Here is a 16,959-nt window from a genome sequence, read left to right as displayed (position 1 = left end):
TTGAAAGTGAGTCGACAGGTTGTGGGAACACTTCAACGGTGGGACAAGTGAAGTTGAGTGAAGTTATCCCCTTTGCTTCAAGAGCCTGATGGTTGAGGGGTAGTAACTGGTCCTGAAGCAGCGAGAAGAAAGCATCTCCTGATGATAGATGCTGCTTTCCTGCAACTGCATTTCATGTAAATGTGCTCAATGGTGGGGAGGTCTTTGCCTGTGATGAACTCGGCTGTATTCACTACTCTTTGCAGGAATTTCCATTCAAGGCACCAGGACACGATGCAGCCTGTCAATATAGTCAACACTACACATCAATAGAAGCTCATATCATGCGAAGTGTCTCCTACCACTTTCCTTGGTAAAATTAATCATTCCAGCAACAATACTAGATGTGAGTTTCTGCAACTCCCTTCACTCACCACATTTAAGATGGAATTGCAAGATGATGATCTGATTGTATATGTTGATCATTTGAAACAACTGCACACTGATATGGAATTTCTGTTCAGAGACCTGCTGGAGAGGCTTATTCCAGATTGGGTGGTGGATCTATTTGGGGTGAACGTCAATGATGTTAACACCACGTTGCAAGAATGTCTTATTGAGCTGCAGAGTGACATAACAGCTCAGGCAAAATTCAAAAGCAGCAAACAACATTTCAGGATAACTAGTGATATTCACAGTAAGTTTCCACGGCTCTGGGAGAAAGCAAAGTTGTTTTTAGTTGGATTTCCTGCCTCTCATTGAGTTGAATGTGGTTTTACTCAAGGTCATTACCTGTTATCAAGAACTCGTAACTATCTTGAGACAGTGAAAAGAGGTGACTTTTGATTATCTTTAGCCAAGCGGCAACCAGGTATTCAAAATCATTTGCTAGTTTGCATCAGTTGCAAGGATCTGACAAATACCCAAAGTAACAATACTAAGCACTTTTTCATTGCTGTTTGGAAGAATATCATATATATTATAAATAAAGTTTCTTATTCAGAGCATTGACATAATCTTATATTTCATATACATCTCCAACATTGCATTTAAAATATAATAAAGTTCAGAGTACATTTATGCCTAGGTTATGCAACCTTGAGATTCATCTCCTTACAGAGAGCCACAAAACAAAGAAACACAAAATAACCCGTCAAAACAAGAATGTCAAACACCCAACGTACAGAAAACAGAACAAATCATGCAAACAATAAAAGCAAGAAAATAGCGTTCGGAACTGAGGTCCTCAAGAGTGACGTGAAGACACAGCTCCGGTTCATTGCAGAGGCGTGTAAATGTCACAGGGCAGCGAGCCTACAACCTGGTAAAACAGAAATATAGACCATATGTTAGAATAATTAGTACTAGCGGAGATGATGGAGGGTAGGGGGGCCACAGAGGTCCAGTAAATGAAGGTCACAGGTGGGTCAAGAGCAGAAAAAGATTGAGAAGCGTTGTTCTACCAGGAACTCACTGGGGCTCCTGAATGTAAGTGAAGCTTTTTTTTTCAGTGCTTTGCTACCTTTTGGATGATCTCCTGTAGTTTTCTGGGGCCCTTTGTTGCGGAGTTGAGAAGCAACTGCACCTGCGAGAGAGAGAGACCCCAAATATCAGGCTTCACAGCCTCCTCTAGCTCTCTGGTATTGTTCACTTCAACAGGATGTGGTTGGTCGCCACATGCTACTTGTGCAGGTCGGTCGATCTGTACAAGAAGACAAAGCATCTGAGGTAAAGGCGACGCTCGGTGAGATCACGGTGTGAGGTGAGGTGGTAGCGACTTGTGGGGAATGCAATGGGGTTCCTTCACTGAGACCGTAGTTGGTTAATTCCATAGCCCTCAGTGGGAAAAGACAACCCAGCGTTTCACCACCTTGTGTGAACAATACCATGTAGAGGAGATATCGTTCGCAAGAAAATAAAAGGTATGTTGAATGTTCTTGTGAAAATGGGGTTTATCTTAACTGGGCTTAGTGAGCACTGCACTACTTTACAACCAAAATCAGTTTATTTAGGTGGGAATCCACACAAAATGCACTCAGCAGCTGGGGCAACTTCTATGGAAATGAGTAAACTTTGGGCCATGACCCTTCACTTTGATTTGCTGATTTTCTTTCATTTGTCACTTAGGTAGTGTTCTTCGTGTTTCTGAGCTAAATGCAGTTAATAGTATCATTGGAGTTACCTGATTCTCCCTGGGCTTTAGAATAATGATTCTATTTGTACCAATTCATTGAAGGTGTCACAACCATCAATTATTTTTTTTAAAATTGAGTTTTTTGATGTCAGCTAGTGCGTGAACTGCATTTTCTCTTTTTCTTGGTGTCACCTCGTGGGTCTGCGTTGTTCTTGGATTGTTAACCTTTCTGTCTAATTGTTTGACTTTGCACCAGCTCTGGTTTTCCATTTTGTTTTGCAACGATCACGGGGATTGTTAAACTCTTTGTATTTATCACTTCTATTCAATTTGGGATAATTTAATTAGCACAGGATTGTCAACGTCTGGAATTCCTATGGGCTCCAGGGTGTATTTCGAGGGGGGAGCATGAGAACCCCCGTTTGTTGGACCGTTGTGGTTCCTTTTTGGGTGAAACTCAGAGTCTGAGTTGGTGATTTCAGTCCATCAAGATTCAGTCTTGTTTGCCTGAGCGCTTGATGATTTCTGTAATAAACCTTCAGTTTTATTTGAATTGCCAAAGTCTCAGTGATTCCTGCTCGAGTTTGTCACTGATCCTCACCGCAGGGATCTACTGTCATTTTTCATGGTGTTAACTCCGTGTGAAACTGGCAAATGTAGCCTCAAGCTGCTCAAAGTTAGTGCGTTCGATTCGAACTCCTGTACTCAGTTCTGTCTCGCCACTGTTCACCGAATACATTCCCAGTCAACGGCATATGACACATATGCAATCTGAAAGCCAAATTGTTGCCTCTTATTTCACTTAATCTCATCGTGTTTTTATCTAGCATTCCCCTCCTGCTGGAATCCAGAGGTTTAGACTCACTGAATTGGCCTACCCATTAACAGGAATCAGGGCAATTGTTACACATTTTGAAGAAAGGGGTGATCGGGGGAATGATAACATATTCACCGATGATGTTCTAACCATAATGAAATTATACTGTGATTTTTAATATTCCTTTAATACAAATTTGTAAAATGATAAAAACATTGATATTTGAAAGACTGCCGATAACTTCTAAACATGAAAATCAAAAAGTTATCCATGTCATTCAAATAATCACCAAACAAAATGGTTCCCCAGAGAGCGGACATGGTGATTAATCTGAAGAGTAAAGCAAATGAAAATGGTGTCGACTTTTAATCCATGCTGATAATATTGAAGTTGCAATGTGGATGACCATAAAAATCTATATAATCAATATTCTAATGCTGGTGTCCAACCTTTACTAGAATCAAGCAGTTGCATGTAACATCATCCACAGATGTACTGTAAAATATAACGCATAGTTCTGATCTATGAAAGCAAGAGGAAGCTATTCTCGTAGAGCAATGGGTGTAACGACAAAGTTCTTTTTATTTGCCAACACCCCAAATCTGATATCTGTTTGAGATTCTACTTTGCACAGCAGGTCCAGATATCTCTTGTCTTTGCTGGTTGAAAGGTGAAAAGTTTAAGGGGAACATGAGGGGCACCTTCTTCACTCAGAGGGAGGTGAGAGTGTGGAATGAGCTGCTAGCAAAGTTGTGCATGTGAGCATGATTTCAATGTTTAAGAGAAGTTTGGATAGGTACATGGATGGTAGGGGTATGGAGGGCTATGGTCCTGGTGCAGGTCATTGGCAGTTTAAATGGTTCGGCATGGGCTGAAAGGCCTGTTTCAGTGCAGTACCTTTCAATGACTCTAAACTATCTAGAGGGTTTCTGGTGCAATCTTAAACTGTCTGAATGACCTTGACCTCTTAGACCATTTATTCCATTTATTCACAGAGTTCATGGAAGATGATACTTTGTATTAAAAATTGACAAAAAAAACCTTTCATTACAGTTTCTATATGCATACTTAATTTTAAAAACTATCAGAGTTCCCATCTGGGGTAAAAAACTGAGAGATTTTAAATTCCCACGCTGGAGAGATTTTTTTAGGAATGGATTTTACTGTGAACTATTTTAACAATATTTCTTTACATAATGGCAGTCATGTTGATTGGCATTTTGCGGTCCTTCACAAAATCAATAAAAGAAATTATTCAGGACAAAACTAGAGACAGGAGGAAGTAAAAGAGATTCTGCAACTGCTGGAAATCCAGAGTTACACACACATAACAGTATTTATTGTGCGTTATGTGCCATGTCGTATGATGTGGGCGATCACCATCTTTCCATGAACATGGTTTGTTCTTGGCAAATCTTTCTACAGAAGTGGTTTGCCATTGCTTTCTTCTGGGCGGTGTCGTTACAAGACGGGTGACCCCAACCATTATCAATATTCATCAGAGATTGTCTGCCTGGTGTCAGTGGTCACATAACCAGGACTTGTGATGTGCACCAGCTGCTCATACAGCCATCCACCACCTGCACCCATGGCTTCACCTGACCCTGATGGGATGGGGGTGGTAAGCGGGTGCTACACCTTTCCCAAGGGTGACCTGCAGGCTAGTGGAGGGAAGGAGTGACTTACACCTCCTTTGGTAGAGACGTATCTCCACCCCAATACCCAGCATCTATGGAGAGGAATAAACATAAGACACAGGAGCAGAACCAGGTCACTTGGCCCATCAAATCCTTTCTACCATTCGACAACAGCTGATCTACTATCTCTTTCAACGCCATTTTGCTGCCTTCTCATTGCAACCTTTGACACCCTGACTAATCAAAAACCCATCAATCTCTGCTTTAAATATACCCAATGACTTGGCTGCCACAGCCGCTTGTGGCAGTGAATTTCATTGATTCACCACCCTCTGGCTAAAGAAATTCCTCCTTATCTTTGTTCTAAAGGGTTGTCCTTCTTTTCAGAAGCTGTTTCCTCTGGTCCTAGACTCCCTCACTGTAGAAGAATCCTCTCCATGTCCTTAGTATCTAGGCCTTTTGAATATTTGGTAGGATTCAGTTAGATCCCCCTCCTCTCATTCTTTTAAACTCCAGTGAGTCCAGACCCAGAGCCGTCAAATGCTTCTCCGATGTTAACCCTTCCATTCCTGGATTTGTTCCGTCTCTGGAGCCTCTCCAATGTCAGCACATCATTTCTTAGACTCATGATGTTCTCAGGATTCAGTCTGGATGAAGGGTCTTGGCTAGAAATGCTGACTGCTTAATCCTCTCCATAGATGCTACCTGACCTGTTAAGCTTCTCCGCACTTTGTGTGTTAAGTAGGAGGAATATTGACTTGAAAGTTGGACAAGGCATTGGTTTGGGGAAGAGAGGAGAAGATGGAGAAATGGACGGAGTGAATCAGAATCAGGTTTAATATCACTGGCATATGTCATGAAAATTGTTGACTTTGCGACAGCAGTACAATGCAAAACATAATAACAGAAAAAACTGTCAGTTGGAGTAAATTTTATATATATACAATAGTTACATTTAATAAGTGAAAAAATAAAAATTTTAAAATGTAGTGAGGTGGTGTTCACAGGTTCAATGTCCATTCAGAAATCTGACGGCAGAGAGGAAGAAGCTGTTCCTGAATCATTGAACAAGTGCCTTCAGACTCCTGTACCTCCTTCCTGATGATAGCAATGAGATCAGGGCATGAGTGACAGGACTCCTTAATGATGGACGTCGCCTTTTCGAAGCATCGCTCCTTGAATATGTCCTGGAAACTACGGAGACCGGTGCCCATGATGGAGCAGACTGACTTTACAACTCACTGCAGCTCATTTCAATTCTATGCAATGCCTCCCCCCCCCCCACCCCACCCATACCATACCAGATAGTGATGCAGCCAGTCAGAATCCTCTCCATGGTACTTATGTAGAAATTTGCAAGCGTGTTTGATGACGTAACAAACTGCCTCAGACTCCAAATGAAATATAGCCACTGTTGTGCCTTCTTTGTAGCTGCATCAACATGCTGGGCCCAGGATAGACCCTCAGAGATATTGACACCCAGGAACTTGAAACTGCTCACTCTCTCCATTTCTGATCCCTCGATGAGGACTGGTGTGTGTTCCCTCGTCTTTCCCTTTCTGAAGTCAGTTCTTTATTCTTGCTGTTGTTGAGTGCAAGGATGTTGCTGCGACACCACTCCACTAGCTGATATATCTCGCTCCTGTACGCCCTCTTGTCACCATCAGAAATCACAGAGTCTGGAATCCAGCCAATGGACAGTATGCTTACCAAATGGTGGGGTTATATGTGAGGCAGGGTTTGAGGGTCGGCACAACGTTGTGTGCCGAAGGACCTGTAATATGCTGTACTATTTTATGTTCTATGTTTAAATGTGGGTTGGCAGAATAGTGTGAGGAGGAAGTACCCAGACTTAAAAGAAAATGGTGTTACTGGTTAGAGAGGGAATGGATGGTTCCATAGATGCATTACAACAGGTGAGTGAGATGCTAGTGTACCAGGACGAAACATGGGTGAGGGAACCTCGGGAGGTGATTTGTGAGTGGGACTCAGTGCTGTAAGAAAGTGGATGGCTATAAAAGGGCATCTGTTAGTCTCAAGAGACCATGGATTTACGCCTTGGAAAGTTTCCAGGGTGCAGGCCTAGGCAGGGTTGTATGTGAGAACAGCAGTTGCCCATGCTGCAAGTCTCCTCTCTCCACACCACCGATGTTGTCCAAGGGACAGGCAAGGGCTTATACAGATTGGCACCGGTGTCGTCACAGAGCAATGTGTGGTTAAGTGCCTTGCTCAAGGACACAACACTCTGCCTCAGCTGAGGCTCGAACTAGCGACCTTCAGATCACTAGATCAACGCCTTAACCATTTAGCCACGTGCCAGGTGGATGGCTATAAATTTGGGAAATTAACACAGTAGTTTGGAATATGACATGGAAACCCCTGGGATTGTTGGATCTGGAGGTAGTCGAGCCTGAATGAGGATTAAATGTGACTGTTGTAGAGAAAGCAAAGTTCTGATAAGTTGTGTAGGGTGAAGTCTGTGAGGAGGGACATGATGAGCAGGTAGACCCAGGTGAGGTTTGGTGGGGGGGAGAGGTAGGAGCACCAGCCTAGCCCCCCTCCCCCAAGCAGGGTCACGTGAAGCCATGGGAGCAGGTGGTGGACGGTCGTACGAGCAGCTGGTGCACATCACAAGTCCTGGTTATGTGACCACTGACACCAGGCAGACAATCTCTGAAGAGTATTGATAATGGCTGGGGTCACCCGTCTTGTAAAGACACTGCCCAGAAGAAGGCAGTGGCAAACCACTTTGGCAGAAAAATTTGCCAAGAAGAATCATGGTTATGGAAAGATCATAATCGCCCACGTCATATGACACGACACTTAATGAACAATCCGCTCCAAATGTGCTGCCTCTGTCCAAATCCAGCCTATTCTTCAATACCATAGAACATAGAACTGTACAGCACAGTACAGCACCTTCAGCACAAAATGAATGAATGAATGATGTCTAACAGTAGCACTGAACCCTTGAATATATTCCCCAGGTCTTTTTAAAATAACCATGACATTTTTTATTTGAGTACTGTCAAGATTACTTCACCCAAGTTATATGAAATGATGATATTGAAATGATTGCTCAATTTGACAGTTTCAGAAGACAGGAAGATATTTCCCCTCGGTTAAATATAAAGTAAAGTGCAATGATAATTTGGCGTAGATATTTCTGGGGCTTTTCTGAGGGCTTGATTTTCAGGGCCAGAGAGGAGACCATGTAACCAGGGGTCACTGTCCCAAAGGAAGGGGCCAAGGGGCTGCGACAACATGAGAAGTCATTTCTGTATGCAGAGGAATTCCAGGACACAGGAAACGTAGAAACATAGAAAATAGGTGCAGGAGTAGGCCATTCGGCCCTTCGAGCCTGCACCACCATTCAGTAAGATCATGGCTGATCATCCAACTCAGAACCCTGTACCTGCTTTCTCTCCATACCCCCTGATCTCTTTAGCCATGAGGGTCATATCTAACTTCCTCTTAAATATAGCCAAGGAACAGGCCCTTCTGCGCACAGTGTTGTGCTGAACTAATTAAATTAGTAATCAAATGGCCAACTAAACTAATCAAATATCCTTCCGCCTTAGAGGGTAGTGGAGGCTCGGTGCTGAATATGTTTAAGTCAGGAGTTGATCTTTAAACAATGAGGAGGTTGATGCATCTGCAGGTTCTGTCTGAAGGACAGAGCAAGCTCGGTGGGCCAGTTGCCTTACTCCTGCTCCTGATTTTTTCAGCTGTTATTTAAATAGTCAACATTATTTTCACTGTGTTTTCAGCTCATTTATAAAAGCAAAGTTGTTTTACAAGGAATTTACCCATCTGTACAGTAAATTCAGACAACTAATTATAAACACTTAAGCTGTGCAACAATAGGCTGCGTTAACCACATAATTTCAACAGATGCGGATCGATGCGATTTTGAGAACACCAGAGCATGACTGGCAAGCTACTCACCTTTGTTTAAAATTCCTTCCTAAACTACATTAGAAAGAATAACCACCAACTATGCTGTGCAATCTCATATATCATGCTGTACTTAAAAAGCATAAGACATCGGATCAGAATTAGACACTTGGCCTATCAAGTCTGCTCCACCATTCCATTCCAGCTGACTTATTTTCCATCTCAACTTCATTCTTCTGCCATCTTCCTATGGCTGGCCTTTGACGCCTTGATTAATCACCCTTAATTAATTAAAAAATTAACTCTTGTTCAGTTTTACTCAGTCTCAGTGGAAAAAGCCTGCTTGCATTTACCCTGTCTATATTCCTCATGATTTTGTGCACCTCTATCAAATTCTACCTTAAAAATATTGAATGACTTGGCCTCAGTCCATGGCAATAATTTACCACCCTCTGCCTACAGAAATTCATCCTCATGTCTGTTCTAAAAGATGCCCCTCTATTATGAGGCTGTGCCCTCTGGACCTAGTCTCCCCCCATTTTAAGAAATATCCTCCACACATCCATTTTATTTCAGGATTTAAGTATTCATTAGGTTTCAATGAGATTCCCCACTCATTCTTCTAAACTCAAATGAGTACAGGCCCAGAGGCACGCATTAACCTTTTCACTGCCAGAATCAGTCTTGTGACCCTCCTTTGGACCCTGGAGTGTGGCCATTCATTTGGAGTGTGTTAGCGTTTAGAGTGTTTTGGCTCATCAGGCTTGGCACGGGTGAGGTAGATTGTCTCATATGTTACCTTCTCTCTATCTTTATATGTTCTTAGTAGTCCTCACCTATTAGTGCGTAGTGTTAGCGAGTGCCCAAGTGGTTAAGGCTTTCATCTAATTATCTGAAGGTCTCTAGTTCGAGCCTTAGCCGAGGCTGTGTGTGTATGTGTCCTTGAGCAAGGCACATAACCACGCACTGCTCTGTGACGACACCGGTGCCAAGCTGTATGGGTCCTAATGCCCTTCCCTTGGACAACATTGTTGACGTGGAGAGGGAGAATTGCAGCATGGGCAACTGCTGGTCTCCCATACAACCCTGCCTAGGCCTGCACCCTGGAAACTTTCCAAGGTGCAAATCCATGGTCTCTTGAGACTAACGGATGCCTTTTTATAACCATCCACTTTCTTACAGCACTGAGTCCCACTCACAAATCACCTCCCGAGGTTCCCTCACCCATGTTTCGTCCTTCCCTCTGGGATGAGGCACTGTCCCATATTGGAGTGCAAGTCCATCTGTGAGGTGGTCAGAGGAGATCCTGTGGAGGGTGGAGGTTGATGGAGACAAGATGAGGTTCTGTGGGTGCAATAGAGACAATCGGATGATATTGCAGCCTCCCTGGTGACAGGGTCAGAGATGTCTCAGAGCAGATCCATGGCATTTTCAAGGGTGAGGGTGAGCAGCCTGAAGTCTTGGTGCATATTGGCACCAATGACATAAGTAGACAAGGTGAGGGGGTCCTGAAGAGAGATTTTAGGGAGCTTGGTAGAAAGTTGAGAAACAAGACCTCCAGGGTAGTTATCTCTGGATTGCTGCCTGTGTAACGTGCCAGTGAGGGTAAGAATATGATGAATGAGTGGCTGAAGAATTGGTGCAGGGGGCAGGGGTTCAGATTTATGTATCTTTGGGATCTCATCTGGGGAAGGTATGGCCTGTACAAAAGGAATGTGTTACACCAGGACCCGAGGGGGTCTAATATCCTTGTGGGCAGGTTGGCTAGATTTGTTTGGGTGGATTTAAACTAATTTGGCAGGGGGATGGAAACTGGAGTGACAGTGCTGAAGCTGAGGCAGTTGGTTTACAAATAGGAGCAATGCGCAGTGAGCCTCCAAACAAGGAGATTCTGATAATAGGGCAAAATTGCAGTCAACAGGATGAGATGCAATGTAAAACTAGAAACATAGAAAACCTACAACTCAATACAGGCCCTTCAGCCCACATAGCTGTGCTGAACATGTCCTTACCTTAGAAATTACTTAGGGTTACCCATTGCCCTCTATTCTTCTGAGCTCCATGTACCTGTCCAGGAGTCTCTTAAAAGACCCTATCATATCTGCCTCCACCACCGTCGCTGGCAGCTCATTCCACACACTCACCACTCTCTGTGTAAAAAACTTACCCAAAAAAGGCCAACAAAATCATAAATCTATATTTTCATTTATATTTATCATTATTATTGTTGTGAGCAGAGAGACAACATCTGCCGGAAGTAAATTCCTTGTATGTGCACAGGTACTTGGCGATTAAAGTCTGATTCTGATTCTGATTCTGAAAGGGTGAATACTGAACTGAAGGTGTTGTATTTGAATCCGTGCAGTATACAGAATAATGTAGATGAACTTCCAGCACAGTTACAGATCGGCAGGTATGATGTTGTCAGCATCACTGAATCATGGCTGAAAGAAGATTATAGCTGGGGGCTTAATGTCCAAGGATACACATTGTATTGAAAGGACAGGCAGGAAGGCAGAGGGGGTGGTGTTGCTCTGTTGGTAAAAGATGAAATCAAATCATTAGAAAGAGGCGACGCAGGGTTGGAAGGTATTGAATCATTGTGGATGGAACCAAGGAACTGCAAGGGTGAAAAGACCCTGATTGGAACTGTATACAGATCCCCAAACAGTAGTAAGGATGGTCTACAAATTACAACAGGAGATAGGAATTGCATGCCAAAACAGCAATGTTACAATAGTCGTGGAGGATTTCTATATGCAGATAGATTAGGAAAATCAGGTTAGCATTGGATTCCAAGAGGGGAATTTTTGAGAACACCTGTGAGATGGCTTTTTAGAGCAGCTCATGGTTAAGCTCTCTACGGGATCAGCTATTCTGGATTGGGTGTTATGCATGAACCAGAATTGATTAGAATGCTTAAGGTAAAAGAAGCCTTCAGGGCAAGCGATAACATTATGATCGAATTCACCCTGACATTTGAAGAGAAGCTAAAGTCAGATGTATCAGTATTACAGTGGAGTAAAAGAAATGACAGAGGCATGAGAGAGGAGTTAGCCCAAAATAATTGGAAAAGAGGATTGGGAAACTTTGAAACATCAACAAAAGGCAACTAAAAAAGTAATTAAGAAGGTAAAGATGGAATACAAAGGTAAGCTAGCCAATAATATTAAAGAGGATACCAAATGTTTCTTCAGATGCATAAAGTGTAAAAGAGAAGTGAGAGTGGATATCAGACTGCTGGAAAACGATGCTGGGGAGGCCCAGAGCATGTCCTTTTCTCACTGAGGTACAGAAGCCTGAAGGCACACACTCAGCGATTCAGGAACAGCTTCTTCCCTTCTGCCATCTGATTCCTAAATAGACATTGAACCTTTGGATACTACCTCACTTTTTTTAATATACAGTATTTGATGCACCATCAATAACTCATACTGAGACGTAAGGCGAGATATCGGCTTTTATTGACTGGAAGAAGGAACCAGGAGTGAGTGTCCATCATACTATGTCCTGGAGACTGAGGCCGAGCGTCAGGCCTCAGATCGCCTTTATACAGGGGCCTGTGGGAGGAGCCACAGGAGCAGTCAGCAGGGGGCGTGTCCAGACAGGCACATAGTTCACCACAGTATTTCTGTTTTTGCACTATTTTTAATCTATTCAATATATGTATACTTTAATTGATTGATTGATTGATTTTCTTCTATATTATGTATTGCATTGAACTGCTGCTGCTAATTTGACAAATTTCATGTCACATGCCGATGATTCAGTAAACTTGATTCTGATTCTGATAGAATATAAAAGCAAGGATGTTATGTTGAGACTTTATAAAGCACTGGTGAGGCCTCACTTGGAGTATTGGGAGCGGTTTTGGGCCCCTTTTCTTAGAAAGGATGTGCTGACACTGGAGGGGGTTTAAAGGAGTTTTACAAAAATGATTTCAGGTTTGAAATGCTCAGAATAAAGGGGTGTCCTTTTAGAATGGAGATGAGGAGGGATTTCTTTAGCCAGACACCAGTGAATCTGTGGTATTTGTTGCCATAGGCAGCTGCAGAAGCCAAGTCTTTATGTATATTTAAGGCAGAAGTTGATAGATTCTTGATTGATCAGGGCGTGAAGGGTTACAGGGAGAAGGCAGGAGACTGGGGCTGAGAGGAAAAATCAGCCATGATGAAGCAGCAGAGCAGATTCGATGGACCAAATGGCCTAATTCTGCTCCTATATCTTATGGTCTTATGGACCCTTTTCAATGCCAGCAGGTTTTTAGACCTTGAGACCAGAAGACATAAGAGCAGAACTGGGCCACAGTGAACGCTTCAGGCCAAGACCCTTCAGCAGAAAGAATCCCCTGGGATTGTGCATCAGGAGGGTGCCATGGCCAGACACGGCACATAATGAATGAATGTCCAGCTAATGGAACTCAAAGCAGTTATAAGCACCAAGATCCTTTTTCAAATCTAAACAGAGTTGGGGTGGAATTTTTCACTTATGAAAGAGGTTGGAATTATTCTAGTGTCATCTCCTGTGTCAAGGCTCCATGAAAAGCTTGTCTTGAGTACTATTCATACAGATCAGACCATTACACAGTGCGCTGTGGTAGTACAATAACAGAATAATGCGGAACACAGAGCATAAATAAATACATCGCACTACAAACCCTGCAGCCCACAATGCTCAGCCAACTTCATTTATTTATTAAGATACAGCACAGAATAGGCTCTTTCGGCCCTGGGAGCGTGTTGCCTAGCAACCCCCCCAATTTAACCCTAGCCTAATCACGGGACTATTTACAATGACCAATTAACCTACTATCTTTGGACTGTGGGAGGAAACCAGAGCACCTGGAGGAAAACCACGTGGTCGTGGGGAGAACGCACAAACTTCCTACAGGTAATGTCGGGAATTGAACCCAGGTCGCTGGAACTGTAAAGCGTTATGCTAACCACTATGCTACTTTGTTGCCAATATCAATCTAACCCTTCCTTTCCACGTAGCCCTCCATTTTTCTTTCATCCATCTGCCGAGTTTCTTAAATGTCCCTCGTGTATCCGCTACTACCACCTCTGGCAGGGTGTTCCATGCACCCACCACCCTCTGTGTAAAACACCTACCTCTGACATGCCCCCTATACTTTCCTCCATGGCCTAATTCTTCTCCCTATGTTTTATGATCTTAAAATTATGACCCGCCATATTGGCCATTTCTGCTTCGCTCTGCTCTGTCTGTCCACTTTGTCTGCCTCATCATCTTGTACACCTCTATCAAGTCACCTCTCATCCTCCTCCACACCGAGGAGAAAAGCCCCAGCTCGCTAAACCTATCCTATAAGACAGTCCCTTCAATCCAGGCAGAATCCTGGGAAGTCTCCACACCCTCTCCAAAGCTTCCACATCCTTCCTATAATGAGGTGACCAGAACTGAACACAATATTCCAAATGTGATCCGACCAGGGTTTCACAGAGCTGCAACATTACCCTCTGGCTCTTGAACTCAATCCCCCAACTAACGAAGGCCAACACACCCTTTACCTTAAGAGGTATTGAAGTTTCAGTCGACAATAAGGTGCAAGGTCATCATTAATCCCTATGTTCATTGGAAAATGTTTCACAACATTTGAAACATTCTAAAGATAGAACTTTTGCTTAATCACTGAAAACTGTAGACTGCATCTATGGTATCTCAGCTCATAGTTTTTATTTAGATTAAGCAAGATTGTTCACAATAAATTCCACATTATGGAAACTAAATTAGATCATAAGATAGGAGCAATATTCGCCCATTCATACCATCAAGTCTGCTCCACTATTCCATCGTGGCTGATTTATTATCTCTCTCAAACCCTTTCTCCCACCTTCTTTCCATAACCTTTGTCACCCTTACGAATCAAGATACTAGCAACCTCCACATTAAATATTTGAACAAAACGATAGTGTAATGGTTAGCGCAACACTTTACAGTACCAGCATCCTAGGTTCAATTCCCGTCATTGGCTGTAAGGAGTTTGATAATTCTCCCCTTGACCATGCGGGTTTCCTCTAAGTGCTCTGGTTGCCTCCCACAGCCCAAAGATGTATCAGCTGGTGGGTTAATTGGTCATTGTAAATTGTCCCGTGATTAGGCAAGTGTTAAATCGGGGGATTGCTGAGTAGTCTGGCTCAAACAATTGAACTGTATCTAGATAGTTTGGAAAGAAAATGTTATTTTGATTTAGAAAGAAGTTGGGCAGTTTTGAAACATGCCTTTTCACATTCTATATATTCTAGACATTTGTTAACCACATTGAATGCTAGGGGCAATTTTATTGCACAGCAGTGGCAGTCAGAATATCAAAAATTCATTTAGCATTCATTCTAGAGCGTGCTGTGTCCAATCATTCTGATACTGAAACCAATGGGCTTCCTTAGTGGATGGTGAGATCGGAAGTTAATAAAGCTCTCCTGGCTTTGCTTAAAGTGAGTAATGATTTCTCAAAATGTCCTCTGACAAGTTTTAAAGGCTCAAACATTCTCTGCCCACAGTACTTCCAAATGTAGACTTGTTGAATTTAACTCGTTCTGAGTTAAAGATCAAAGCAGAAAGTGGTTTGAGAACATCCATACTTGCTTCTACATTAGATACTATCTTGGAATGTTATACTTTTATTAATATTTGATTTAATAATATTGGTTTCTTTTTGTCAATTTCTTACCAAAGTGCCACTTCCAACCAACAGCAAAAATTCAGCTGTCAGCTTTTGTTTTGACTTGCTCATTTCAAGTGGGCAGCAAAGAATTTCTTTCATGAGAGCCAGAAAGGTCCCAGGTAACACACTCAAAATGCTGGAGGAACTCAGCAAGCCAGGCAGCATCTATGAAAATAAACAGCCAATGTTTCAGGCCAGATCCTCGAATGAAGCCTAACGTACACACAGACAATGTTTAGTAACAAAACACATTTAACATTCTAATGAATGGTTTAAACACAAAAAGTCAAGTTTCGAGATCCAAGTTTATTTATCATGTTTATAGAGAAATGCATAGTTTGCATTCACAAGCACCACATCTGTCAACTGTTTATTTCTCTCTGAGATGCTGCCTCACCTGCTGAGTCCTCCAGCAATCCGAGTGTTACACATTTAAAGCCTGTTCCATTCAACTGGGGTAAAGTACAAGTAACATCGACACAAATGGTGTCCTTGTGCCTCGGTCTTCACAAACACCACTATCGAATCTGCGTCCAATGTTACCCTGATACCTGTTCCAAGCACCACAACTCTGTGTAAAAATAACCTCCCAATGAATCTCCTTTAAACCTTTCTCCTCCCACCTGAAAGCTTTATCTTCTAATATTTGACATATCCACCCTAGGAAAAAGACACTGATTATCAGCTTTATCTAGGCCTCTCAATATCTTATAAACCACGAAAAGTTCTCCGCACAGCCTCCCACACTCCAGAGAAAACAATTCAGGCTTCTCCGTCCTCTCCTTAAGACTGAGATATTTTACTGATTGGAGTTCAATGTATTAACATTGGCATTCTCTAGAACTGGTCACATCAGCTTGGTACAACCTTTTTATGTGAGCTACAGGGGTATCAACTATACAAAACACAAGAAGTTGCTATGTGTACAGACAATAGACCTCTCCCCTCCACCGTTCCAAAACTGTAATTATAATGACATGACTGAGCCAGTCTAAAGATGGGCACCGGGGTGGAGACTTGTCTCTACCAAAGGAGGTGTAAGATGCTCCTTCCCTGCGCTAGCCTGTAAGTCACCCTTGGGCAAGGTGTAGCACCTGCTTAGCCACCCTGATCAGGGTCACATGAAACCATGGGGGCAGGTGGTGGATGGTCGTACGAGCAGCCGGTGCACATCACAAGTCCTGGTTATGTGACCACTGACACCAGGCAGACGATCTCTGAAAAGTATTGATAATGACTGGGGTCACCCGTCCTGTAAAGACACTGTCCAGAAGAAGGCAATGGCAAACTACTTTGGTAGAAAAAATTGCCAAGAAGAATCATGGTTGGGGACCGCAATCATCGACATATTTTGATAAAGCACATAACACATGAGTTGAACAAGATTTTAAAAACTCAATCACCTTAGTCAATGGACTTAACTCCTTACAAGTTGAAAGAATGAGAGTTGACTTGTTAGAGGTGTAGATGATGATAAGAGTTGATAAAGTGTTCAGCCAGAGCCTTTTTTCCCGGACAAAACATGTGAGCAACTTTTTAAGGTGATAGGAGGAACTTTGGAATAGGTTTTTTACCTAGAGAATGGTGGGTGCATGCAACGCACTGCTAGGGGTGACAGTTTAGGCAGATGCATTAGGGGCATTTACAAGGTTCTTGGATAGACATGGATGGAAGTGGAGAGCTATGCTAGAGGGAGGGGTTAGATTGACTTGGGCTTGGTTGTAAGGTCACAATAACATTGTGGGACAAAGGACCTGCTCTCTGCTGCAATGTTTTACTCTATGTTCCATGTTCTATGTTCTTTCCAAAGGAC

General features: G+C 42.8%; 1 protein-coding gene across 2 annotated transcripts in view; it reads left to right on the top strand.

Annotated features, from left to right (window-relative positions):
- Window positions 1-1,289: 1,289 nt before the first annotated feature.
- LOC132380390 (proto-oncogene tyrosine-protein kinase LCK-like) overlaps window positions 1,290-16,959 on the top strand; it is a 104,778-nt gene continuing 89,108 nt past the window's right edge. The window contains exon 1 of one of the 2 annotated variants that reach the window (XM_059949139.1): window positions 1,290-1,467. The gene's annotated coding sequence lies outside the window, so the exon portion shown is untranslated. Of the gene's footprint in view, window positions 1,468-1,708; window positions 1,902-16,959 lie in introns of those variants that run through there. The other variant, XM_059949138.1, reaches the window with a different exon arrangement.

The sequence above is a fragment of the Hypanus sabinus genome, chromosome 24, assembly GCF_030144855.1.
Source record: "Hypanus sabinus isolate sHypSab1 chromosome 24, sHypSab1.hap1, whole genome shotgun sequence".
Classification (NCBI taxonomy): domain Eukaryota; kingdom Metazoa; phylum Chordata; class Chondrichthyes; order Myliobatiformes; family Dasyatidae; genus Hypanus; species Hypanus sabinus.
This window is presented reverse-complemented; position numbering and strand designations above follow the sequence as displayed.